The 25,563-nt window shown below is 43.6% G+C and overlaps 2 long non-coding RNA genes across 2 annotated transcripts; one reads left to right on the top strand and one right to left on the bottom strand.

Annotated features, from left to right (window-relative positions):
* LOC309855265 lies at positions 1 to 25,420 on the top strand. The gene is made up of 3 exons (XR_014306703.1): positions 1 to 317; positions 5,254 to 5,347; positions 23,917 to 25,420. It is a non-coding gene; the product is annotated as an uncharacterized lncRNA (long non-coding RNA).
* Positions 365 to 7,168, bottom strand: LOC309855264. Its single transcript, XR_014306702.1, has 3 exons — positions 5,982 to 7,168; positions 3,885 to 4,006; positions 365 to 1,491 (listed from the first exon to the last, which is right to left on the bottom strand). It is a non-coding gene; the product is annotated as an uncharacterized lncRNA (long non-coding RNA).
* Positions 25,421 to 25,563: the final 143 nt, after the last annotated feature.

Below are 25,563 nucleotides of genomic sequence, written 5' to 3'. Positions count from 1 at the left end.
GCAGGTGTTTTTGTGGGTCATTCAAATGGTTTTGGAATGGCAGATTGTGGTCTCTCACCTTTTCTGCGTTCAAAGGGATTAGGTCTTTTCTGAGAGAATGGGCCTGCCTTGAAAATAGTATTATAGAACCAGAATTTTGCCATCAAATAGGGCCTTGCAGGTCAGAGTCTAAGGATCTTCTCCAGTGCAGAAGTCAACTCTGGTGTATTCTGGATGTAAGGGCAGGGATCCCCCTCCAACACTACAACTCGATGGAATTATTTTATTTGTTGCAAAGCCTTTCCTTGGGGTGGCCCCAGGCAACTCTCACCTTATAGGTAAGTGCTTATGCACATGAATTGAAACACTGATGCCTTGTCTTGAACAGACATCTGATTCTTGCACTCAGCTTCTCATACACCTGCCTGGAGCTACACGGGACACACGGTCTCCCTCTTTCATTTGGAGATGCCCATTACTCTTCCATAGTCTCTTCTCCAGGAGAAAATGTTTCCTTCTCTCCTTCCGAAGTTCCTAGCATGAAGTGGTTTTTGGAGTCTCAAAAGACTACAAGGGAAATGACTAAGGAGTGGAGCTGCGAAAGGATGGTCCAGGCAACCAGATTGTGCATAAAAGGAGAGGAATTAGGTTGGGGTCTAGAAGAGAATGGGCAGAGGTCAGAGTAAATGTGGGGCTGATGAGGCAAAGTAATTTAGGTTGGAGCCCATGGGTGTGAGACCACTGGGGAGTTCTTTTTCTGTGGGCCCTGTGTGTCTCCTCAAAGCCAAAAGGGTGTGGGTCGGAGCTGAGCAGGACCAGCTGGGGTCAGGTTGAAAGTACGGTCACTAAACCCCCCAGGTTCTTTGTCCATGGATTGCTGCCAAGCCAGGGCACAGCAACCCTACGCTTCACAATTGGTATTTTGGACCTAACTTCAGGGCTTTACCTAATCCTTATTAAATTTAATCTTGTTTATTCTAATCAGTTGAAACCATTTGAACCTCACTTCTGGAATGTGTTATCTGTCTCTTTCAACTTTGTGTCATGCATCGAATTTATAAACTGACTTTGATCTCTATTTCTAAAATGCTGACAAAAATGTTGACCAGCAGCCCATTAGAGACAGCCTTGTGAGCTGAACCTATATTAACCATCACCATTGGCCATGAACTCTGCAACTAGCTATTTGTCCATTTATTCATTTGTTCGTGGGTAAAATCCTACTCAGTGATGGTGGTATCTTGTTCTGGATGTACTGGAAGGAAGTGTGTTAGAGACGTCCATGGCCGTGCCTGCAGTATCCACAGGCCCTTCTAAGGAAATTATCCTCCTTGAGGCAGCAGAAAGCGATAGTATTTTATCCCATGAGGCCCCACTCCTCCTCTAGTGGTGTCTGATTCGACCTGTCTCAGAAGCAACCAGTTCATGGGCAGCCCATGGTCGGTCTGTGTGAGTCTTGGAGTGAAGAGTGCTGCCCACACAGGGTGAGTTGGTTCAGTCAAAGACCGGTTCCTGGGGTTTGAATAAAGAATGGTAGAGATGTAGGTATTTAGCAGAAGGAACTGAGGCTGACATATTGCCCAGAGAGACAATAAAAGTATTGACAGTTTAAAAATTATCAGAATAAGCAAACAATGGGGACGATTAGAATTTAATTTGTCAATATCGTGAACTAGTATGATTTGGGAATTCTTTCGCTACAAAACACCCTTTTAAACACATAACTGAGCTTATAAAAAGGTAAAAGAAATCCATAGAGCCAAAACCGAAGAGCCAACTGAAAACCAGACTGGTAAGTATATGATCAAGAACTGTGGCAGCCTCCTCATGAGGAGGATGGCCTATTGTCAGACCTGGAAATGGCTCCAGGTTGGATCTGAACCTCAAAGAATGGAAAGAAGGCTGTATCACACAGTGGGCTACAGGTTTAGTAAAATAATAGATTTAGAAAAATAATGGAGTAGACATCTATTTTACATCTATTTTACTAATAGATGTCTACTCATTATCAGAGGGAGCCAAAAAAGACATTTGTCTGCTTTGGCTTGGGTCTGGATGGGAAAAAGTACCCTATGAGAATTTGTAGTCACAGCCTGTACCCTGCCTGAATTTGGTTCTAATTTATACTATCTGGGTGGTCCAGGAATCCTCAAGTTGAGATATTGATGCTCAAGTGGCCCAAGGCTGATGATACCTCTAGGGAGACTGGTATAAGTAAACACAAAATCCCACTGAAAGGACATACCCCAATCCCAAGCTTTATAAGACTTCCACAGATGGAGGTCTGCTGAATATGGGCTCAAAATTAAAAACTCACAAGGAAACAATCCATCATGAACATGTGTCAGTGGACATGACTAAGAATTTTGGAAAATATAATTATTAGATACAAATTCTTGAAAATATGTGCTTAAAATTATTAAAGACAGAAGTAAAGTAATAAAAAATGCAAGAAGAAAAGAGATATGACAAAATATGACAAAAATATAGTAGGCATATGAAATGAAAAATATAGTTACTGAAATTAAAACCTAATATATGAAACAGCAAATTTATACAAAAGATTAAATACATTGAAAGCTAGAGATGAAGAAATTATCCAGAATTCATTGCAAAGTGTGAAAAAGGTATAAAATAGTAAAAAGATGTTAAAAGATGTGGAAGATAGACTAAAAAATTCAATATGTATTGAACAGAATTTCTAGGAAAAAAAAAATAAAAGAATGAAGGAGACTCAATGTTTAAGGGGGTCAATGACTGATAATTTTCCAGAGTTGTTGAGAGACATGAATCATAGACTCTTAAACCACATGAGCTCTAGACAGAATAAATTAAACTAACTCCACAATAAGACACATTATGGTAAAAATGCAGAACTTTGGAGACTAAAAGGAAGTATCTAAAAGCAACCAGCACAATCTACAAAAGAACAATTAGACTGTTACCAGATTTCACAATAGTAATACAGAAGCCTGCAAATCATGCAGTGAAATTTCAGAATGCTGGTAAAAATTTCTATACCTGGCTCAACTATCATTTAGGAATGAGGGCAAAATAAGAATATTTTCAGAACAAAGACCAAGAGACACTAATACACTCTCATTGAAAGAATTTGATGTACCTCAAGAAGAGTAAAATCAAAAAGAAAGGAAGAAAGAATGTGCACAAAGAAAAAGTGATGGACAAAGACATTATTAAATTTGTACAAAAAAATCTAAATAAGCATTGACAATATAAACAATAATAGTGATTCATCTGGGGGCACCTGGGTGGCTCAGTGGGTTGGGCTCTGCCTTTGGCTCAGGTCATGGTCTCAGGATCCTGGGATTGAGCCCCACATCGGGCTCAGGTCATGGTCTCAGGATCCTGGGATGGAGCCCCGCATTGGGCTCTCTGCTCAGCAGGGAGACTGCTTCCTCCTATCTCTCTGTCTGCCTTTCTGCCTACATGTGATCTCTGTCTGTCAAATAAATAAAATCTTTAAAAAAAAATAGTGATTCATTTGGAGGGTGTAATAAAGGATAATTACTGGACACTTACATAAAAGGTAGGTGGAAATTACTGGTGTTAAGATTCTAAAACCCTAATGTTATTTAGGAAGGGGGTAGAGGTATCGAGGAAGGCAAATATACATGCAAAGGCAGATATGGAAATGTATAGCCTAACACTTCCTTCTGGAAAAGACTTGCTGCCCAGCTGCTAGGATAACTGACAGCTTTCATCCTAGCCCTCTCAGGATCTACCTCAGCTGTCAAGCCAGACTCATGCTACTCTCAGAGCAGCCTCTGGCCAATGACTGAGCAAAGTGATAGGAGCTAAGGTGGTGGAACAAGAGTATGGCTGTTTCTGCCCATTCTGGGGCTCCCCAGCTCCATGTTGGCCTGGTAGAGATTTGTTGAACCTACCTGACTATCTGAAGACTCCTCTTTGCCCAGTTCTGTTTCTTGTTCTTCTTTTTCACTGTGCTACTTCCCCCACATCCTGTTGTGTATCTAATTCCATCTCCACATTTCCTGGAGAACCCAAGCTTGTGACACATTACAAATTTTAGAGAACCACTCAAAAAGTAGAAATATGCAATACTCTAACAGTAGAGAGGAAGAACATTAAATAGATATGGGGAAAAAAATTCAGTGAACTAGAAACATAATTAACATGGTAGAGAGAAATCTAAATATATCAGTAATCATATTAACCATAATTGGATTTGCTTGCCAATTAAAAAAGTTTGTTTTAAGGGGAGAACAGCAAAATCCACTGATATTTTCATACTAAGCATACCTAAAGTATTAGTCTGCAGGAAAAATTGAATGTAAAGGATAATACCACCTAAGGAGGGATGGTGGAGCTAGATTGATGACTGACAAAATGGGACTGAAGGCAAGAAGAAAAATGATCAAGGTGAAGATTCTTAGCAGTAAGGTGCCAGTCCTTGGGAAAATAGCAATTCTGAACATGTATGCATCAATAATCTAGCCTCAAAATATAAAGAAAAATGGACTGACTTAAGAAAATTGTTACTTTGTCATTGTAGTGGTAGCTTTTTACATGTCTCTTTTGATCATAGATTAATCAGACCAAGAAATTAGTAACAGTATAGAAGATTTGGATAATACAATTTTGTCTTCATTTTTTAATTTTTTAATAAACATATAATATATTTTTATCCCTAGGGGTACAGGTCTGGGAATCGCCAGGTTTACACACTTCACAGCACTCACCATAGCTGGATAATACAATTTTAAAGCTTGATCTCATGGACGTATATAGAGATCTGTACCTAACAAAGAACACTTTTTTGAAGATTTCACTCATTTATTTGCGAGAGAGACAGCGAGAGAGAGCATGAAAGGGGAGAAGCTCAGAGGGAGAAGCAGACTCCCTGTAGAGCTGGGAGCCCGATGCAAGACTCGATCCTGGGACTCCAGGACCATGAACTGAGCATAAGGCAGTTGCTCAACCAACTGAGCCACCCAGGTGCCCCAAGAACACTTTCTTTTTGATCATACATAAAATCTTTACAAAAATTGATATGTACTTGTTTAGAAGACAAGGAAATCAGCCAGTATCTAGAGGAGGATCATGTATGCTCGGGGAGAAATAGGCATGTGAGGAGTAACTGAGTTTCATTATTGACACAAATCTTCAGAGGAGGACCATGAACTCTTGCTTGACTTTTTTTTTTAGATCTTATTTGTCTTACGTGACTCTTATAAACTTTCAATAACCCTTCAATACTTGATGTAGTCAGAATTAAGTTTCTGTTTCTTCCAGCTGTAAGAGACCAGCTCCATCAGGATGTTCCAAGGGGAGTCAAGAACATCTTCCAGGAGGGCTGAGAAGACATTGTCCCACCCATGAAAACCAAGTGAGAGAATGAATGCATGTTGGAACTTTTCAAGGAGAAAATCCAAACTCTGAGATATATTCCTCCAAACTCCATACTATGTTTTCCACTGCTAACTCACCGTCTGGGAGAGAGTCCTGGAGTCTATTTTCTCCTTGAGCTTATAATCATATCACTTGTTTGTTTAGTTACTATCAGTTGTGTCACTTTGCTCTTATCTCACAATCTGGGATTTCCAAACTAGGTATAGCCTTTCTTGACACAAAAACGGTGAACTGTTCTTTGATTTAGAAAAAGATCCATTTCTTTTGAATAGCTGTATGTTCTTCTTTTGCAGTCCTACACATCTGGGTCCTACACCATTGTCTTCTTGACTTAAACTGCAGATTCCCTTCTTACGGCCTATATTCCATTCACAGACATGTGGGCATCTCAGGCCTTTAATGAGCCTATTTCTTCTTCTTCTTTAAAACAAATTTTTTTTAATTTTTAATTTTATATTAACATATATAATATATTATTAGCCCCAGAGGTACAGATCTGTGAATCGCCAGGTTTAGACACTTCACTCACCATAGCACAGACCCAATGTCCATCACCCAACAGCCTATTTCTTCTGACGGTGTAGTAATTCAATTTACTTTTCCAGTCTTACCTTCCACAGGTGTACTTCCTCATCTGCATTATGTTTCCGTCCCATTCCTGATAGTACCTCATTGTTACTTCCACATTTTCTTTTTTTGTATGTGTGCTTTTTCCTGGGCCCTTCTCCCTACCCCTTTCTTTACCCGTCCACTACAATAGTTATTTAATGGGAAAGATCATTCTAAGCATGATACAAAGTCCGGAAGACAGAGAAGGTTGAAAAACACAGTTACAGATAGGCTAACACTTTCTAGCAGCCTACACTCCCACCCACCAAGATATAAACAGCAAACAGAGAAAGATATTTACATCATAAACAACAAAGGGGCTGTTTCCTCAATATATATAAAGATTCTATACATCAAGAGACCAAGACGCAAGTTAAAGGAAACGCACGGAAGATTCACAGAAAAGGACATTTACGTAGCTTTTTAAATAATATGAGAAGATACACAATGGCACTTGTGAAAAAAAAAAACAAAAAATAAAACGCAAAGTCCATTGAGATATTATTTCTCATGTGTGGACTGGCAAAGATCCAGAAGTTTGACTTTTGGTTTTAGAATAGGTATAAAGAAATTGGCCCTCTCATATAATGTCAGTGTGTGGGTGAGAGTGTAAACTGGTATGAATTGTGTTCTATGAAACACAATTGACAATATCTATCATAATAGTCCATACCTTTTGATTCAGCAGTATTTTTTCATGGGAACATATTCTGTAGAGATACTAGCTCACTCATGCAAAGGTGCATTTTACATGCACCTTTTACGTGCAAGAACGTGAATTGCAGCATTGTTTGTAAGGACAAAACATGAAACAACAAATTTATCAATTACCTACCACTTTGTAACAAACCATTCCAAACTCAGTGGCTTTCCATAATCATTAACTGTTGCTCTTTGGTCAAAGGATCAGCTGGGTAATTCTTTAGTATCACCTGAGTTCTCTTGAACAACTGTGGTCAGCGGCAGGCTGCCTGCTGGGGTGCCAAGGATGACTGGGCCTCTGTCTCTCACCACCTAACAGGCTGGCCCAGTTTTGTTCATATGGTGACAGCTGGGTTCCAGAAGAATAAGTTCAAATACGTATGGGCTGGCTCCCTGGTCTTTAAACTACCACAGTGTCATTTCTGCTGTGGTCAGCTGGCCTAAGTGAGGCCACAGATCAAACCCAGGATCAAGAAGTGGGGTAGGGGTGCCTACTCTCTGTCAAAAAAAAAAAAAAAAAAAAAAAAAGTGATTAAAAAAAAAAAGAAGTTCTTCCAGATTTATTATTAAATGAAAAAAGGAGAACTGCCTTTATAGTATTCTACTTTTTTTTTTTTGACAGAGATCACAAGCAGGCAGGGAGGCAGGCAGAGAGAGAGGAGGAAGCAGGCTCCCTGCTGAGCAGAGAGCCCGATGCGGGGCTCAATTCCAGGACCCTGGGATCACGACCTGAACCGAAGGCAGAGGCTTAACCCACCGAGCCACCCAGGTGCCCCAGTATTCTACTTTTTGTAGGTATTTCAAAATAGACATACACAGTTTTGTTTGTGACATGCATAGATCTGTGGAAGGATACAGGAGTGATGCCCTCGGGCGACGGTCATTTGGAGGTGGGGGTCACGAGTGGGAGGAAGTTACATTTCACCCTGTACACCTTTGTATTACATTCTTTTCCTTTAATTTTCAAAATTATTATTTTATAAAATTTACTTACTTTTTTCTTTTAGGGCTACAGTACTATACTGTAAGCCCATAGAAAATGTGTATAACCACCACTGTAATTAACATATAGAACAGTTGCAGCGCCCCCCAAAAACTCTTTTGTGCTATTCCATTACATTCCTGTCCTACTCCCACCCCTAACCCCTGGCAGCCACTGATTTGTTCTCGGTCACTACAGTTTTGTCTTTTCTACTTTGACCTTTGTTCTGCAAAATTAAAAAAAAAAAAGACTTCTTTAGTTTTTGGTGGGGAGGGTGTTTAGAGCAGTTCACAGCAAAATCGAGTGGACAGTACAGAGATTTCTATATTCCTCTTGCCTCCACACATTCATGGCCTCCCCATTCTCCACATCCCCTGCCAGAGTAGAACATTTTGCTATTGATCAAACCACACCATGTGTCATGTCCATAGTTTACCTCATGGTTCATTCTTGGTGTTGTATGTTCTCTGAGTTTGGACAAATGTATAATGACATGTATCCATCTTTATTTTTATTTATTTATTTATTTTAAAATTTTATTTACTTGAGAGAGAGAGAGATCATCAGTAGGGGGAGGGGAGGGAGAAGCCCGCCTCCATTTGAGCAGGGAGCCCGGTTCAGGGCTCCATCCGAGGCTCCTGGGATCATGACCTGAGCTGAAGGCAGATGCTCAGCCCACTGAGCTACCCAGGTGCTTTTTATTGTTTCCATAGTTCTACCTTTTCCAGAATGTCAGAATGTCCCATACAGCTGGACTGATATGGTATGTAGCCTTTCCAGATTGGCTCCTTCCTCTTAGTAATAAGGTTCCACCTTATTTCTTTTTTTGTGCAAATATTATTCCATAATAATATGGATATGTGTCTGGTTGGGCCACAGTTTATCCACTTTCCTGCTAAGGAACATCTTGGTTGCTACCAAGTTCTGGCAATTATGAATAAGGATGCTATAAACATTCATACATGAATTTTTGTGTGGACATCAATGTACAACTCCTTTGGGTAAATTCAAGGAGTGCAATTGCTGGATTGTGTGGTAAGAGTATGTTTAGTTTTATAGGAAACTGCCAAATTATCTTCCAGAGTAGCTGTACAGTTTGCATTCTACTAGTGGTGTATGAGAGTTCCTGTTCCACATCTTCTGTCAGCGTTCCAGACTTTGGCCCTTCTAATAGTTGAATAATGGCATCTCCTTATTAATCTCATTGCTTTTAATTTGCATTTATCCAAAGACATATAACATGGGGCATCTTTCCAAATGCTTATTTGCCATCTGTATGTCTTCTTTGATGAGGTGTCTCTTAAGGTCTTTGGCTCAATTTTTTTTTTTTCAAAGATTTTATTTATTATTTGAAAGAGAGAGAGCATGAGAAGAGGGAGGGTCAGAGGGAGAAGCAGACACCCTGCCAAGCAGGAAGCCTGATGCAGGACTTGATCCGGAACTCCAAGATCATGACCTGAGCCTAAGGCAGTTGCTCAACCAACTGAGCCACCCAGGCACCCCTCTTTGGCTCAGTTTTTAATTGTGTTGTTTGTGTGTGTGTGCGTGTGCTTGTGCGTGTGTGTGTTTAAATTTTTTTTTTTTTTTTATTGTTGAGTTGTAAGTGTTCTTTGGAAATTTTGCGTAAGAGTCCCTTATCAGATGTGCCTTTTGCAAATGTTTTCTGCCAGTCTGTGTCTTCTCTTCTCATGCTCTCAACAGTGTCTTTTGCATAGCAAAAAATTTTAATTTTAATGAGTCTAGTTTGTTAACTTTTATTTTATGAATTGTGTTTTTGGTGTTGTTTCAAAAAGTCACCTCCACACCCAAGGTGATCTAGATTTTCTCTCGTATTGTTTTCTAGCTTTTTTTTTTTTTTAAGATTATTTATTTATTTATTTATTTGACAGAGAGAGAAATCACAAGTAGGCAGAAGTAGACAGAGAGGCAGGCAGATAGAGAGGGAGAAGCAGGCTACCTACTGAGGAGAGAGCCTGATGTGGAGCTCGATCCCAGCACCCTGGGATCATGACCTGAGCCAAAGGCAGATGCTTAACCCACTGAGCCACCCAGGTGCCCCTTCTAGCTGTTTTATGGTTTTGTGTTTCATATTTAGATCTGGAATCTATTTTGAGCTAATTTTGTGAGGAGTAGAAGCTCTGTGTCTAGATTCTCTCTTTTTTCCCCTTCACATGTGGATGTCTAGTTGTTCAGCACCATTTGTTGAAATGACTATCTTTGCTCTATTGTATTGCCTTTGCTTTTTGTCAAAGATCAGTTGACTATATTTATGTGGGTCTATTCTTAGCTCTCCCTTCTATTTCACTGGTCTATTAATCTATTTTTCCACTGACCCTATCTTGTCTTGATACTGTAGTTTAATAGTAAGTCTTGAAGTTGGGTAGAATCCATCCTCCAATATTGTTCTTCTTCAATATTGTGTTGGCCATTCTGGGTCTTTTGCTTCTCCATTTCAACTTTATTTACTCATAAATATTTATTGGGATTTTTAAGTAAACTCCATCCTCAACATGGAGTGCTCACAACTCTGAGATCGAGAATCACATGCTCTACTGACTGAGCCAGCCAGGTGACCCTAACTTGCTAGGATTTTGATTGGGATTGCATTGACTCTGTAGGTCAAGTTCAAAAGAACGGGTATCTTGACAACACTGAGATTTCCCATCCATGAATATGGAGTATCTCTCCATTTACTTAGCTTTTCTTTGATTTTATTCAAAAGAGTTTTGTAGTTTTCTTCATATAGATCTTGTATGTATTCTGTTAGATTTATAATTAAGTATTTAAATTTTGGTGGGTGGCAATGTAAATAAATGATATTTTGCTTTTAAGTTCAAATTCCATTTGTTCATTGGTGGTATATAGGAAAGCAGTTGATTTTTGTGCATTAACTTTGTCTCCTACAATCTTGCTATAATTGCTTATTAGGTTCAAGAGTTGTTTTGCTGTTTCTTCCATATTTTCTTTTTTTTTATTTAGAGTTTTTATTTATTTATTTAAGTCATCTTTACACCCAATGTGGGGTTTGAACTCATGACACCAAGATCAAAAGTCACATGCTCTTCCTACTGAGCCAGCCAAATGACACTCTTTTAGATTTTTTAATAGACAATCTTGTTATTTGTGAACAGAGGCCATTTTATTTCTTCCTTCCCATGTACATACCTTTTGTTTCCTTTTCTTATCTTGTTGCATTGGCTAGAACTTCCCATTACAGTGTTGAAAAGGAGGGGTGACAGGGGACATCCAAGCATTGTACCTGATCTTACAGGGAAAGTTTAGAATTTCTCACCATTAAGGATTATTCTTTTGGAATTAAAAAAAAAATGTGTGTATGTATCACCAATTAAAAAATAAATCCTTGACTTCTTTCAAAAATGAAAAGCCATTAAATGAGAAGCCAGAGGCAACATGATTTAAGGGAATGGAAGGATCATTATTTTAAATATCTCAAAATAGAATGCTTTTTATAAAAGCAAGAATCATGCTTTATTTCTCAATGTCCAATGCCTAGCTCAGCATCTGCTAACAGTAGGCACTCAATAAATGTGTCTTGAATGAAAAAAAAATCTTGTTATCCATTTATCCATTGTCCAAATGCCATCTGCTTCCTTAAGCATTTCCTGATTCTCTCAAGCAGATTTCTCCTTCCCTTGAAAATCCCATGCCATTAATTTTTATCTTTAAGACATATATTAGAGCCTGCCCTGTTTCTTAGTTACTTGACATATATTAGAGCCTGCCCTGTTTCTTAGTTACTTACAGACTTTTTCTAGGGTCTTCTTCTGGATTTCAGGTTTGAGAGCAGAGACCCTGCCCTGCTCATTTTTGTATTATCAACTGTGCCAAACACTATGCCTAACACCACTGGGTTCTTCATAAATATTTGATGAATTGATTCTAATTGAATCATTTGACCACATACTCCTGCAATTTTTATTTTGCGCTTGCTGACTGCTAGTAGTAAGCAAACTCCTTCTATTCCTTCTCCCAGCGCATTTTCTTAGCACCACATCTATCAGAATGCCTTCTTCATACCCTGGAGGAGTAACAAGCTCAAGAAGTCATCTTCCCACAGCGTTTTTTTTCCTCCCTGGTCTATGTCATTCCAAAAACCTTGGTTCCGGGGTTGCCTGGCTGGCTCAGTCAGAGGAACATATGACCTTTGACTTTAGGGTCCTGAGTTTGAGGCCCACAATAGGCATGGAGCCTACTCTAAAGCAAAAGAGAAAAAATAAATCTTGGTTCTGTGAAATACACGGTAGAGCTGGCTTCTTGGTACCCCAGCAGCCCTTACTTAGCCATGCATCCTTGGATAAAGTTTCTTGATTTCTGACACTTACAAATAATCTGAGGAGAGAGGTATTGAGATCCTCTGAGGATAGATGCCAACGAAGACCTCTTGGTGCTGTTCCAGTGTCAGTTGGTGTCTGGCTTTGGAGTGATGAGGGCTGGGACCTGCTCTCACTTTGGCACATGTCTTTTGCAGGAAGACGGCTGTCTGAAGTCAGGTCCCAAGCGCATGATGAAGGGCACGGTCTACCTAGTGGGAGCAACAGACTGTATGTGACACTTTTACAAATCAGGTTCAGAGAAACTCACTGTAGCTGGTAGATGGAGGAACTTCTGTTGAAGTGTCATCTTGAAATGGCACGATTTTTACCCCATCACTGCTCTTACTGACACAGTGTAGACCTTAACGTCCTGTTGGTTAGCACATCCCTTCCTGACTTCTTGGGAGGGTGCCATCTTTCCTGTCACTTTGAGTCATTTGCACATTCTCGAGCCAGTGTTTAAGGCTCAATCTTGTTTACTTTTCAAAACTTCAATCTTAAGCATAATGCAGTCCTTATCTCCTCCCTGCTTCTGGGCTGGAGAGGGTGTTGGCTCCCAGATGCTTAGAGAGCAGGGGCCAGGGTGTAGTCTGTTTCTAAGACTCTTCGTTCTTTTCTTTTTTAAAAAATTTTATTTATTTGTCAGAGAGAGAGAGAGAGAGAGAGAGCACAGGAACAGGCAGAGGCAGAGAGAGAAGCAGGCTCCCTGCCGAGCAAGGGGCCTGATGTGGGGGACTCGATTCCAGGACCCTGGGATCATGACCTGAGCCGAAGGTAGTGGCTTAACCAACTGAGCCACCCAGGTGTCCCACTTCCTTCTTTTCTTTCTCCTTGAAGGGGTTGGGGGGGCAGGAAGGAGAGGTAGAGGAGGTGGAAATTTCCTTACCTTAGCAGCCCTGTGTCAATGTGGGGAGGTGTTCCAGGCCTATGGCCCCCTTTAAAGTGTGGAATATTTTTCAGGAGGGTGGCAGAATTTCCCTTTGGGCAGTCCAGTGGAGCGTGCCCCACTTCTCGTTTCGATGTCCTATTATTCAGCTCTGTGGCTGCCCTGGAGCCCCTGGTTCCTGTCTCTCCACTAACCACATGTTCCTGCATGCACAACCACAGGAATCCCTGGGTTTCCTTCATATCCTCCGGAAGCCATATAGCACTAGAATAGATAGATGGGAGTTACCCACCTTCCTTTTAGGCACCCTAGGGTACAGTCTCTTCAAGTCCAGCGGACACTGCCCAGCCCAGTGAGCCTCCCACTCTCCCACTTTCAGAAATATCTGGTCCAAAAGCAGTACACCACAGTATCTGTTATGAGTAGATTTGTGCTCCCCCTCAAAGATAGGTCGAATCCTGATCTCCAGTACCTCGGAATGCCACTGTGTTTGGAGATAGGATCATTGCAGATGTAATTAGTTAAGACAAAGTCATACTGGAGTCACATGGACCCTTAATCTGATCTGACTGATGAAGATAAGCATGTGAAGGCACACACACAGGGAGAGAACCACTCGGTGACAGAGGAAGAGACTGAAGCGCTAGAGCTACAAGGCAAGGAAGACTGAGGAATGCTGACACACCACCGGAAGCTAGGGAGAGCCAAGGAACGATTCTCCCCTGTAGATAGCATGGTCCTGCCAGCACCTTGATTTTGGGCTTCTGATCTCCAGAACTGTGAGACAACAAATACCTGCTGTTTGAAGCCACTCTGTCTGGGGTTTTTGGTTATGGCAGCCCTTGGAAACTACTAGAGTGTCTGCTCACAAGTGTTTCCAAATATAAAGGAATACCAAGCACCCTCTTTTGGTCTCTGTAGGTGGCGGGGAACCAAAATGCCATTGCACCCTGCTGCTAGGCTCCCAGAATGTTCTCTCTGCAGAGTTTCTGTAACTCAGCCATTATCTAGTAGGGGGGATGAGACGACAGTCTTTCCTTCTCTCAGACATCTCTAACTTTGATGAGTGGTTCTCTTGGAGTCCTCCTCACTCCTCTGAAGTCCAATAGCCCTGCTTCTTGTCCTTGGACCTTCTTATACAGACTAAGTTGGTGGTGGGCAGGTTGGTTTAGGCTCCTCTCCATCCATCCTGTGTGACCTGATTGGTAAACCTGAGCAGAGAATGTGAGGTCCTAATTGTAGTTTGCCTTTCTTGTCCTCATGTTAGGACCTGGAAAACTCGGAAGAGTCCCGTTCAACATCTTGTTCCTTCATTTAGTCCAGACCTTTCGCTTTACCAAAGGAGTCCGAGTGGCCTAGGACATGCGACTGACTGCTTCTGGTTCTCTAGGGTAAGAGAGCAGATGTCTTCCTAAGAAGAAGGCATGTGAAGACAGAGACAGTTTCCCAAGATCCAGGTGCCTCAGTATGATGCTTACCTAGGCGACCTCCAGCAAGGGCTGGGTCTCAGACCATCTCTGAGGGGAAATTGGAATCTCTCAGTCAGTATGTTTTTAGTGAGGCAATCCCACTACTGTGAATCAGGGCAGCACTGAATGTAGGAAGGGTCACAATCCAGGGTGAAGCCTGAGATGGGTGTGGAGATGGGGAGAGCCAGGCCTCAAGCCTTGCCTTGGTTCTAGTAGATGAGGAGAGGAAAGGTCGCCAGTGCGATCAGTTTTTCCACCCATGCCTTCCCCATATTCATCTCTGAGGGGCTGCCTGCTTTTCAGGGAGTGGGGCTAATGGTTTGCTGAACACTAATTTCTCTCTTGTCTGGGTTACCCTGACAACCATGGAGACAGGTACTGATGTCCTGTGGGGGGCAGAACAGGCCAGGTTGGCTCTACTCTGAGATGATGGGATGTGGGGTGGCCTTGTCCACACACCTGCCCCCCCATTCCATATCTGGAGGAACCATCTGGAAAGAAGTCAATTTAGCTAAGGTCTGGCTTTGCTTGGCTCTGTGGTTTGTTTGCAAGGAACCACCTAGAGAACCACCCGGCTCATGCTGCCTCAGAAGGAGCACCAGAGAGCTGTAGTTGCCTGGAGGCTCTAAGAAGTGGCTCCCCGCAATGCTCCCTTGGGCATGTGGCCTCCCTGTGGTGGTGTGCTCCCTTCTCTCTGCGTCTCACTTCTGTCAAGCTTCCCAACCTACCCCTTTGTATACCTTGCATGTGAAGGAAGCCGGTCAGATAGGCTGAATTCTTTACTTCAGGCTGCCTCGAGGGTGGCCAGCCGGCCTGTGGGCAGGATGCCCTGGAGTTAAGTGCCCAATTCTGGTCCTGTTATAGGCCAGCCCTGGACAAAGAGCAGCTTAGGTTCCCTCCCTGAGAGAGGCAGGCAGACCGAGCTGACAGGCCAGGGCGGGCCTGGCAGTTCGTAGCTGACACGTTTAGCTTAAGTGTTTATTTCACAACCATCTATCTGTCCCTCTGTAACTTCTCTTTCCCGTCCTAAATCAGTCTTCTGGTCAGGCTAACGCTGTAATTTCTCTCAGTGTTAAGTTCCTCGGGGGACAAGAGAGGCAACAGGAGGACAGTGGGTCCTAGAGGGAGAAGGGGGCGCTGAGCAGGGTGAGAGGACGGCAAGGCCCCTGTGGTGACCAACCCAGCCCTTTCCGTCCTGCCCGGAAGCGCGAGACCACGGGCTCACTCAAGGTAAGTCCCAGGAATTCCCCCTCCACCCACGTCTATGAGATGAATAACTTTTTTTTTTTTAAGATTTTATTTATTTATTTGACAGAGAGAGATCACAAGTAGAAAGAGAGGCAGGCAGAGAGAGAGAGGGAAGCAGGCTCCCTGCTGAGCAGAGAGCCCGATGGGGGACTCGATCGCAGGACCCTGAGATCATGACCTGAGCCGAAGGCAGTGGCTTAACCCACTGAGCGACCCAGGCGCCGCTGTGAGATGAATAACTTAAGGCAGTCTACTGGAAGTGCTGTGTGGGGACCGGCTCTCCCATCTTCTTGCCCTGGCTACAGTGTCCCCAGCCCTTATCCCACCCTTCTGAAAAGCAGCAGCAGGAGTTAAAAACCAGCAGGGTGAAGGGTGACACCAAACTTATGCTTAGATCTAGAGACCCCAGGACATTGGCAGTGTAGGCGGGGGAAGGGGGTTAAGGAGATCTTGCTGGAAGAAGTCCGAGAATGCACCCTTCTCTTCTGAGCCTCGTAGTGGGGATAGGATCAGTACCAGAAATCCCTGGAGGTTTAAAAAATGATAACACGTTTCCATCTTGTCTTCTCTTGAACTTATGATGGTTCTGGGCAGGATGACAGACAAATGTATTTTGAAAAGCTTTTCTGCAAGGGATTCTGATTCTCTTCCCCACTTCCCATGGATCTTTTTGAGAACCACCGCACTATACCTGTCATCTCGAAACTTTTTTGATCAGGCATTCCACCAGCTAAAAAATTTTAAGTAGTATCCTTGGTGTTTGGATATTTATTTTAAAATCATACTACTGTTATTAGCCATCCTAAAGACTTTCATTAACAGAAAGCGAGCTTAAAATTAAATAGCAGCAGAACTTATAATATTTTCTTACTGACCCCTCACTCACCCAGTGCCCCTCTCCAAGTTTGTGTGCACCCATTTTGGAGACCTCTGTTCTCAGTTCCTATTTGAATCCTCCATGCCTAGCCCAGGACCTAACATGCAGTAGGTGTTCAGTAAACAATTTTGTGAAAAAGATCAACCGCCAATGGTTGAATTAGGGCTGGATCTTGGAGAACATGAATATTTTGAAAATCTGTAAGTAAGGAGAGGGAGTGAGTGAGCTGAGATGCTTCCTCATAGATTAACATTATGATTTATTGAGCTTTCTTAACAGAAACATTAAAATCAGACCTTACAGGAGGTCATTTGAATAATGATTGATGGCTTAGTTACTTAAATTACGTGTGTTTACTAACCCCTCATCTCCCATTCTAGTTGCACGACTGTCTCTTGGCTGGGCCAGTCCACCTTGGGAGACAGGTTCTATGAACAGGACAACGAAGGGCAACAGGGAAGCTACTCTGGGGGAAGGGATTCAGTGAGGAGGCTCCCGGGAGAAAGAAGCCCCAAATCTCGGCTATTAGTTAATTAGGTGCCGAGTAAAACAGGCTGGAAGGGCCAAGTGAAAAGGATTATTACAGGCTCTTAATGGCCGGGAATTGATTTATTAGCGTGGCATCCCATTTGCGTGCAAGACAGAAAGTTGGTAGTAACCCAGGTTTTAGAGGCAGAGGGATGGAGGGTTCAGGGCCCCTGGGATCACCTCTCAGAGGATTTCTTTGAACTTTAACCTGCTCACCCATTCCAAGAGCCTTTGTTCTGGGGGTGGGGGGTGGCAGGCACCCAGAGGTAGTCACTTTCCAAGTTCATTCTCAAAGCCCGCCTTCAGGAGTGCCACACACCCTACCGACAGAATGCCAAGACCGCCCTTCTTCCTCCCTTGTTTTGTAGATGGTAATTGCAACATGTATATGTTGCTTGCTTATAGCTTCTATGTTGGACTCTGTTCTCAAAAGGCTTTACACATGTGTTGACTGACTTAATCCTTGCAACAACATGGGGGGATGGTGCCACGGGTCTTTTTCTTTTAAAGCTGAGGCAACTGAGGCACACAGTGGTGAAGTAACTTGCCCAGGCTCATTAGAGTTAGGGAAGCTCGTGAGTGGCCGGTAAGTGGCAGCTCTAGGAGTTAAACCTCAGCTTGTTGGCCTCAATGACATGCCCTCACCATGGTGCCATCGCTGAGGGAGTGGAAGTTCCCCAGACTCCAAAGGATCTAGCTGGTGTTGGGCTCAGTTCACGACCTTCCTCCCCCTCAGAGCCCTGATGCCCTAGACCCCTGCCCCCTAATTTTCTAAATTAATCTGGTCCCAGATCCCTCATTCACACTAAAGTGTAAATGATCGAGGATCTGTTCAAGGACTACCCCTCTCTGGGAAACTTTTTAGCAGGAGCCAGAATGTTGAAAGGATGAAGCCTTGAAGATGGAATCCAAGGCAACTTCTGGGACGTTTGTTGTGGGTGTTTGATTGTTCAGTGTCACACTCTGCAGCCTGGAGGGCAGGCAAACGCTTTCTCATTTGGGGCCACAGCCGCCCAGAGGCTGGAACCATGCAGAGCCTCAGCCTCGCCCCCGCTCACGTTCATGGTCTCCACGGGAGCCGCTGGGGAGCAGAGCAGAGCAGCTGCCACCACCAACTCCATCATTAGAAAACCTGGTATGAAGTTTATAGCCTATTTCACAGTTTTAAAAGTGTGTGTCTGATGTCAGTCTTCTCAAACTATGCAGCAGGGTGGCTTGGTCCTTGTGCCAACCGTGCAGCCGTCCTGGACCCATGGAACTTTGAATGGCAGTCCCTGCAGCTGGGATCAAAGGCAGGGGTGGGAGCGTGCTGGCAACAGGCATGGCCTCTTGGAAGATGTGGGGAGAGAACGGAGACCCCACTGAGTGGACCAGAGAGGCCCAGGTCCTCATCAGGTGGAATTACGCATGTGGTTTGCAGAGAAGAGTCTTTTGATGGAGTCCTGGGGAGCACGGAGTTGCAGGCGGGGATCACAGAAACTTCTAATGTTCCCCTACAAGGGAAGCAGACCCTGCCCTGGCTTCATGACTCGTGTGTGGCCTTTATGGGCCGTGACCAATGGCTCAAGGCCTGGGCTGGCAGCCGTCCGCCTTCATCCTCGGCAGGAATTCTAATTAAACTGGGACTCCTGGGTCTCACTTACAAAGAGCTCAGCCCCAGACTCTGCCTTCCAGGCCCCACCCGCTGGTCACACTCTTGAATGCCACCTGCGGGGACGCCCAGCTCAGGGATGCCTGGCTTGCCTTCGAAGTGGGCTGCAGAGGACCTGAGCCAGGTTGAGCTTTGGGGCAGGCCCTGAGCTTTGATCCTAAGAGAGCTTCATTTATTTATTTTTTAAAGATTTTATTTATTTATGGGAGGGAGGGAGAGAGAGCGCACGCACAAGCGAGGGCAGGAGCAGAGGGAGAGGAACAAACAGGCTCCCCGTTGAGCCCAACGTGGGGCTCAATCCCATGAACCTAAGATCATGACCTGAGTTGAAAACAAGTTGGACATTCAACCAACTGAGCCACCCAGGCACCCTGATTCTAACAGATCCTTAGAGGAAAACATCCGATGGCCTCTTGGATGGCTCTGGTCCTTCTCTTGGCACTCTCCTTGCTATTTGTACTGCTCTTATGTATTTGTAACGTGTATCTCTTGTCTTCACAATGAATTGGGTTGGTTGAGGTATTCAGGGATCGAGGGAAATTCCGGGTGGTAGAATCCCTATGTGGGCTTCTCCAAGGGGCCCGCAGGTGGGAGCTCATTCAGAGAGACCCAGCTGAGTACCAGGCAGACCATGAATTAGCATCAACGTCCGCGGCTCATGAGAGATGGATGCCAGAGAAGCTGGACCCGGAGCTGCATCAAGGGACTGGTATGATTTGTGGAGGCAGAAAGGAAGCCCAGGGCACAAGGAAATAGCTGCCTTGCACATTTTAAATAAAACAGGAGGTTTATCTGCGCATTAGAAATCCTTAATTCCCAAACTTGTCTAGTAATTCCTAAAGAGAGAGGTCGGAACAACCCTGCTGCTTTTCTCTATTCAGCGATCAGATTGTCCTCTTTCTGCATGGTTCTGACTTTCGGTGCTGTCCGTTTAGGTCTAACTTCAACAGTATAAAATGAGAATGTGTGTACGTGAGGCTGATGATGGCCGTGGTGGATGGCCATGGTGGAGGGTGGGGAGGCAACGTCCCCCAGGAGCTTTGGCTGAAGCTCTGTCAGCAAATGTATCACTGTCGAGGGTCAAGACCCTCTCCTAAGTCCCGTTCACTGGTGAACAAAATGCCTGGTGGAAAGAGAGTGGAAGGTCAGGGGTGAAAGAAAAGATCCAAAGCGTACCTGGTGCTGCCTTTGGAGAACCGAAGCTCCCCAGGCTCGGTGGGTCTGCACAAACTAAGTAAGGCCTGGGCTCTTGGCTGACTTTCCTGCTAGTCCTGAAGACACCCACACACCCAAACCGCGGGGAATGCAGCTTGCTGACCTTGGCAGGAAGGAGGGCTGACTCGGCCTTTTGCGTAACATAAATACTCAGCACAGCTGCCTATGACCTGCCCATTTCTTGTCAGATCCAAGAGGGAAAGACCTACTGGCCAAACCCTTTACCCCACTGCACCTCAGACCCCAAGAACTTGGGCTCTGCTCAAGTTAGTAAGCTGGAGCTGCTCCCCTCCCCCAACTGGCTGCTGGTGGAGGAAAATCCTGGGTAAGAAGGACAGTAAGAAAATGTAAGGAGCTGCCTGGTCTAATGGGATTAAAAAAAAAAAAAAAGGTTTGCTGTTGATAAACGTGCTTGGGAAGCCTCCTATTAGAAAAGCTCTAGGCCTTTCTGCTCCGGCTGATGGGGGATTGGGAGAGAGGGAGGAAAGAATGAAAGAATTTAACTTGGCAAAAGAGATGATCTCTCCCAGTGCTTGTCTCACCCATCCTCACCACCCTCCCAATCCCATTCCCAGGGTTGACCTGGATTCAGTCCTTTGTTCATAACACACTGTCACCAGTCCCCAACCCTTGCCATGACTGGCAGTACCTCCTTCCTCCCTCTGCCCGAGTCCCATGAATCCTTCTAGACCTGACTGGAGTCCCATGACTTCCATGAGAACTTTTCCCACTCCCCTGACTTCTCGCTTCTTGGAACTCTTGATAGCCTGGAGTTAGTCCCACACACTTTGTTAGCACTTAATTTTTCTCTAATAGTTTCATGAAAATTAGCTGTGTCTCACTAGCTTGTTGTCATCACTTAGAGAGCACTGCCCAGTTGCATCCTGGGATGGGCTCAGAAAGTACAGGATTGATGGATTGATGGATGGGTTCTTGGAAAGATGGCAAGTTCTTCCAACATATGGCTGCTGTGGCCTTTTTCCAGGGCCTACCAGACCACAGGGTAAATTGGAAGGAGGGTCTTTGGTCTTGAAATTTGGAGATGAGGCTCCAGCAGGAAGAAATGAGCTACTAGATGTATATATGCTGTTTGGTTGGAGCCCAGCTCCATTCCAGTGTGGCAGCCCTTATGTGAGGGCTTGTCAGGAGATGAATGGGCAAGATGTTGCCTCAGCATTTTAGGGCCACACTTCCCTGGATAAATGGCTTGAGTAGGTTATCACCAATGTCTTACTGCTATGAAAACTAAATTGTGTCCGCCCAAAATTCATGTTGAAGCCCCAGCCCCCAGTGTGATTGTCTTTGGAGCTAGGGTTTTTGGGAAGTACATGAAACACTGTGGCATGATGGAACATGACTGAATTGGAAAAGGGGAGCCTCCTCTCTGCCATTAACCTCTCTGGGTTCCATTGTCTCCTGCAAAAACTGTGGAAAATAACCCAAGCTCTGATAAAAGAGACAAACTAGGTGATTGCTTGAGGGTCCTTCCTACTCTAAGAACCCCTAATCTAAGTAATAAGGAGGGAGACAGCAGACTATCACAGAGAAGAACACTTCTAACCCTAAGTGCCATTTGACAAGGGAATGGATATTGTGTCAATGGTGCTGTTCAGTAGGGACTGGGTGCCATCCAATGAGGATACACTAAAGGCTAGATGATTTCCAAGGTCTCTTCCAGCACTAAGGGCCTCCTACAGTGCTATGACTCATGCCTCTTTGTGCTCCTTGCCCTTTCTTCAGCTGCCAGCAGCCACTTGTAGTCAAATGTGACCCCATTTTATGTTTGAGTAGAGAAACAGAGGACAACACAGAGCCAAGTTCAACTGTAAGGTTCTCCAGATTCTCAACTTGATAATTGTTACCATTTGTGTCTTGAATGAGGAGGTAGTTTGTGTCACAGGCCCTGGGACTTCTAGTTACAAAAACTTAAAAAGGGTAAGACATCCATGGTGGCTTTGGGGTAAGGATATATGATGGGAGGGAGCAAACAGGTCCTGAATCAGAAGATGCTTCTCAAGAGAACCAAGGGGCCCTTTGCCCCACTTGGGTTCTTTTCAGAGATGTCCATGCCTCTCTCATTTCTCCATTAACTGCCCACCTCTCTCATTTCTCCATTAACTGCCCACCTATCTTCCTCTAGAGTCTCATCTGTGCTCTACTCTTGTGGGTATTTTTATGAATCCACAAAATCTTACCATTTTCCATCTGGAAGCTTCCTTTGAGAATATATAATTCAGTGTTTCCCCAAATGTCAGTCTTTCACACACCACTTTCACAGTTTTTGACAAATACATATGCCAACTGTTCTATTATTTACTCATAGCTTTATTTAAATTGGGACTTTAAAATCCTGCATGTTTTTAAATTACCAACATAAATGGAAAACCAGCCTTACTTGCATGCATTTAGGATAACCATAATTAATATTCACCATTAAAAGGAAAAAATGTATCCCCTTGGGACGCCTGGGTGGCTCAGTCTGTTGTGTCTGACCCTTGACTTCAGCTCAGGTCATGATCTCAGTGTCATGAGACTGAGCCCTGCATTAAGCTCCACCCTCAGCCAGGAACCTGCTTGGGATTCCCTCTCTCCCTCTGCCTCTCCCAACTCCCTCCCTTCCTCTCTCTCAAATAAATAAATAAATCTAAACAAAACCAAAAACCAAAACCCAAAAAACAAAACAGGTTTCTTAAAAAAAAAAGTTTCCCCTTGTACCCATGTAAAATTACCCCAAGAACCTTACCATGTTATGAACTTTTACAAACACGAATCTGCTGCAACACTCTCTCTGAACATTCATTGGGAACATTCACATGGAAACTAAGGCCCAGAGAGGTTTAGCCACTTGTTCAAGTTCAGCAGAAGATGAGTGGCCTGCACTTTTGACTCTCAGAGACTCTTGGTTCATTCTACCTCATGCTTCTTTAGATGAAGCTGATGGGGTTAAAGATATTTACCCTCTGTATTAGTTTCCCAGGGCAGTGGTAACAAAGTACCACAAACTGGGTGTCTTAAAACAGGAACTTTTTGGTCTCAAAGTTCTGGAGGCCAGAAGTCCAAAATCAAGGTGCTGAGGAGGCCATGTTCCCTCCAAACCCTCCAAGGGGTGGATTCTTCCCCGCCTCTTCCAGTTTCTGGGAGCCCCAGATGTTCTTTGGCTTGTGGCATCATAATTCTAATCTCTACCTTTGTCTTTGCCTGGTGTTCTCCTTGTGTGTTTATTTCTGTGTTGCCTGTGTGGCTTAGTTGGCTGAGTGGCTGCCATCAGCTAGGTCATGATCCCAGTGTCCTGAGATAGGCTCCTTGCTCAGCAGGAAGTCTGCTTCTCCCTCCTTCTTCTCTTGTGCCTTCAATTGCTCTCTCTCGCTCCCTCTCAAATAAAGAAACAAAATCTTTAAAAAATTTGTTTAAAAAGAAAGTCTCCCTCAGATAAACAAATAAAATTAAAATTATGGAATTACATACATTGATAAAATAATAACATGCATTGGACATTGTTGCATGCCAGTATCATCTCATTTGATCCTTACTTAGCTCTCTGAAGGAAACAAGTGTGGTAGATTCTTACAATAATGGTCCCCACTGAATTGTTCTTCCTGTATCCATGTCTTTGTGTAGACCCTTTGACAGTGATTCTGGGCTTGGTCTTATGACTTGCTTCAGCAGATGGAATACTAATAAAAGTAGTACAAACAGAGACTTCAAGCTGATGGGGGGTTTTGCCTACTTTTGTTGCTGGGAACTCTTCTACTATCATGTGAATAAGCCAGGACTTGTCAGTGGAGGACAGGACTTCGTGTCACAGAGAGAGATTGTCTCAGTTGAGGCCCTACACAGCCAGCCTCTAGCTGATCTGCCAGCTGATTGCAGCTACGTGAGTGACTCCAGGAAGAACAGAAGAACCACCAACTGAATCCAACCTAACGGCTAACTTGCAGAATCATCATGAGCACATAAAATGGTTGTTTTAAACCACTAAGCTCTTATATGGTTTGTTACTCAATGATGTGTAATTGACACAGAAGATATTGTTTCTATTTTATAGATGAAGAAACTGACTCTCCAAGGATTTGATTGACCTGCTCATCATGACAAAGACTAGAAAGAAAGAGAAAGCCCCATCCTTCTTTGATGCAAGAACCTAGCAGTTGAACACAGTGCTATGGGCATTTCTGATCTTCACTGATCAGTAATACATGGCAGAGCTTCGGAAATTCTAGAAGAAAGGAGCAAAGTATTCTAGGGGCTGAAGTCTGACCAGGTGCCAAGAGACTACAGAGATGAGGCTCTTTTTGTCTGGAAAGTCAAATGTGTGTGAGATAGGAGAAGTAAAGCCTGCAAAAACATGGTAGAGAGGTAGACACGGACTAATCCAAAAATCTGAAAACTGGGAGAGGGACAACAGCCTCCAAAGCTTGAAAAAGGCAATTTTAGGACAAATGAAGTCTAGGACTTCTTTTCGCAGTGAGCATTGAGTTAATAGGACTCATTATTTTGAAATGTGGTATAGGATTAAAATGTAAATAAATGGTCTTAAATTTACTTATTTATATATGCAATCACATTTATTGAAGACATACTATATAGTAGGCACTGTGCTAGGAGATGGGGATTCAGAATTGAATAGTACACAGTCGGCTCACTCATATTCTAGCAAGAGGCAGACATGTTGATTACTCAGTCCACATATGCTGATTGAGCACCATGTGGGCCAGATCCTGTGCTAGCTCTGCAGATAAACTGGTGAGCAAAAGAGAAATCCCTCCTGCTCTCCTTGAGCCCACAGTTTCTTAAAGAAGGCAGATGTTAGAGAAATAATTAAATTATAACACACGACTAATTAGTCACTAATGAGCTTGATGTTGTAAGAGAGAAGTACAGGGAGCTTTAGGAATATACAAAGAGAGGTCATTATGTAGTCTAGGGAGTCATAAAAGATCTCCTTGAGGAATTTAGGAGTAAGCTGACAACAGGAGGCTGAACAGCAGTGAAGTTGGCAACGAGGATGGGTGGGGATGGGGGGAAGAACATTCATAGAGGGAACATCGTGTGACAAAGGGTGGAAAAGAGTTATTTGAGGAACTGAAAGATGTCTAGTATGGCTGTGTTGGAGGAAACAGTAGGGGCAAGAATGGGCTAGAGTAGGTTTTTTTCTGTTGTGCTCTATTGTCCCCAGAGGCTGAACACTAAAAACTGCATCATCTGGGCTATGTAGCCCTCTGGCTTCTAGTTGGGTCTGCACGACAGAAGCATGAGTAGGAGATCAGAGATCATAGTGGAGAGAAGGCATGACATTTCTCCTACTCTCCCCCGTTTGGGTGCTGAGGTTCTGGCAACTGTTGTATCTTATAACAGTAGTTCCTGTTGGTGGCCCTACTTCCATGGCCCCAGTTTGATTAGTTTTGGTAACACCCTTTGTTCACTCTGTGCATTAAAGCCTACCAGTCACAATGACTTCCCACTGTTGCTAGTCCCAAGTACCTTAATCTCCCTTTTTCTTCCTTTAACTTTTGTAAACCTTCTCTTTATTAAACTGTCTTTAAATTCCAGTTGAGGGTGCCTTCTGTTTTCTGCTCAGGAGACTCACTGAAGGTCCCACTAAGGACTTTGGACTTAGTCCTGGGCAATGATAAGATGTTTATAAGATTTCAGCAAAGGAGTGACATGGTATTTGCTCTTTAAAATATCCTGG

The sequence above is a fragment of the Mustela nivalis genome (genome assembly GCF_964662115.1).
Source record: "Mustela nivalis genome assembly, chromosome: 20".
Taxonomy (NCBI): domain Eukaryota; kingdom Metazoa; phylum Chordata; class Mammalia; order Carnivora; family Mustelidae; genus Mustela; species Mustela nivalis.
Note: the sequence above shows the minus strand (reverse complement) of the source record. Positions and strands in the feature narration are given on the sequence as shown.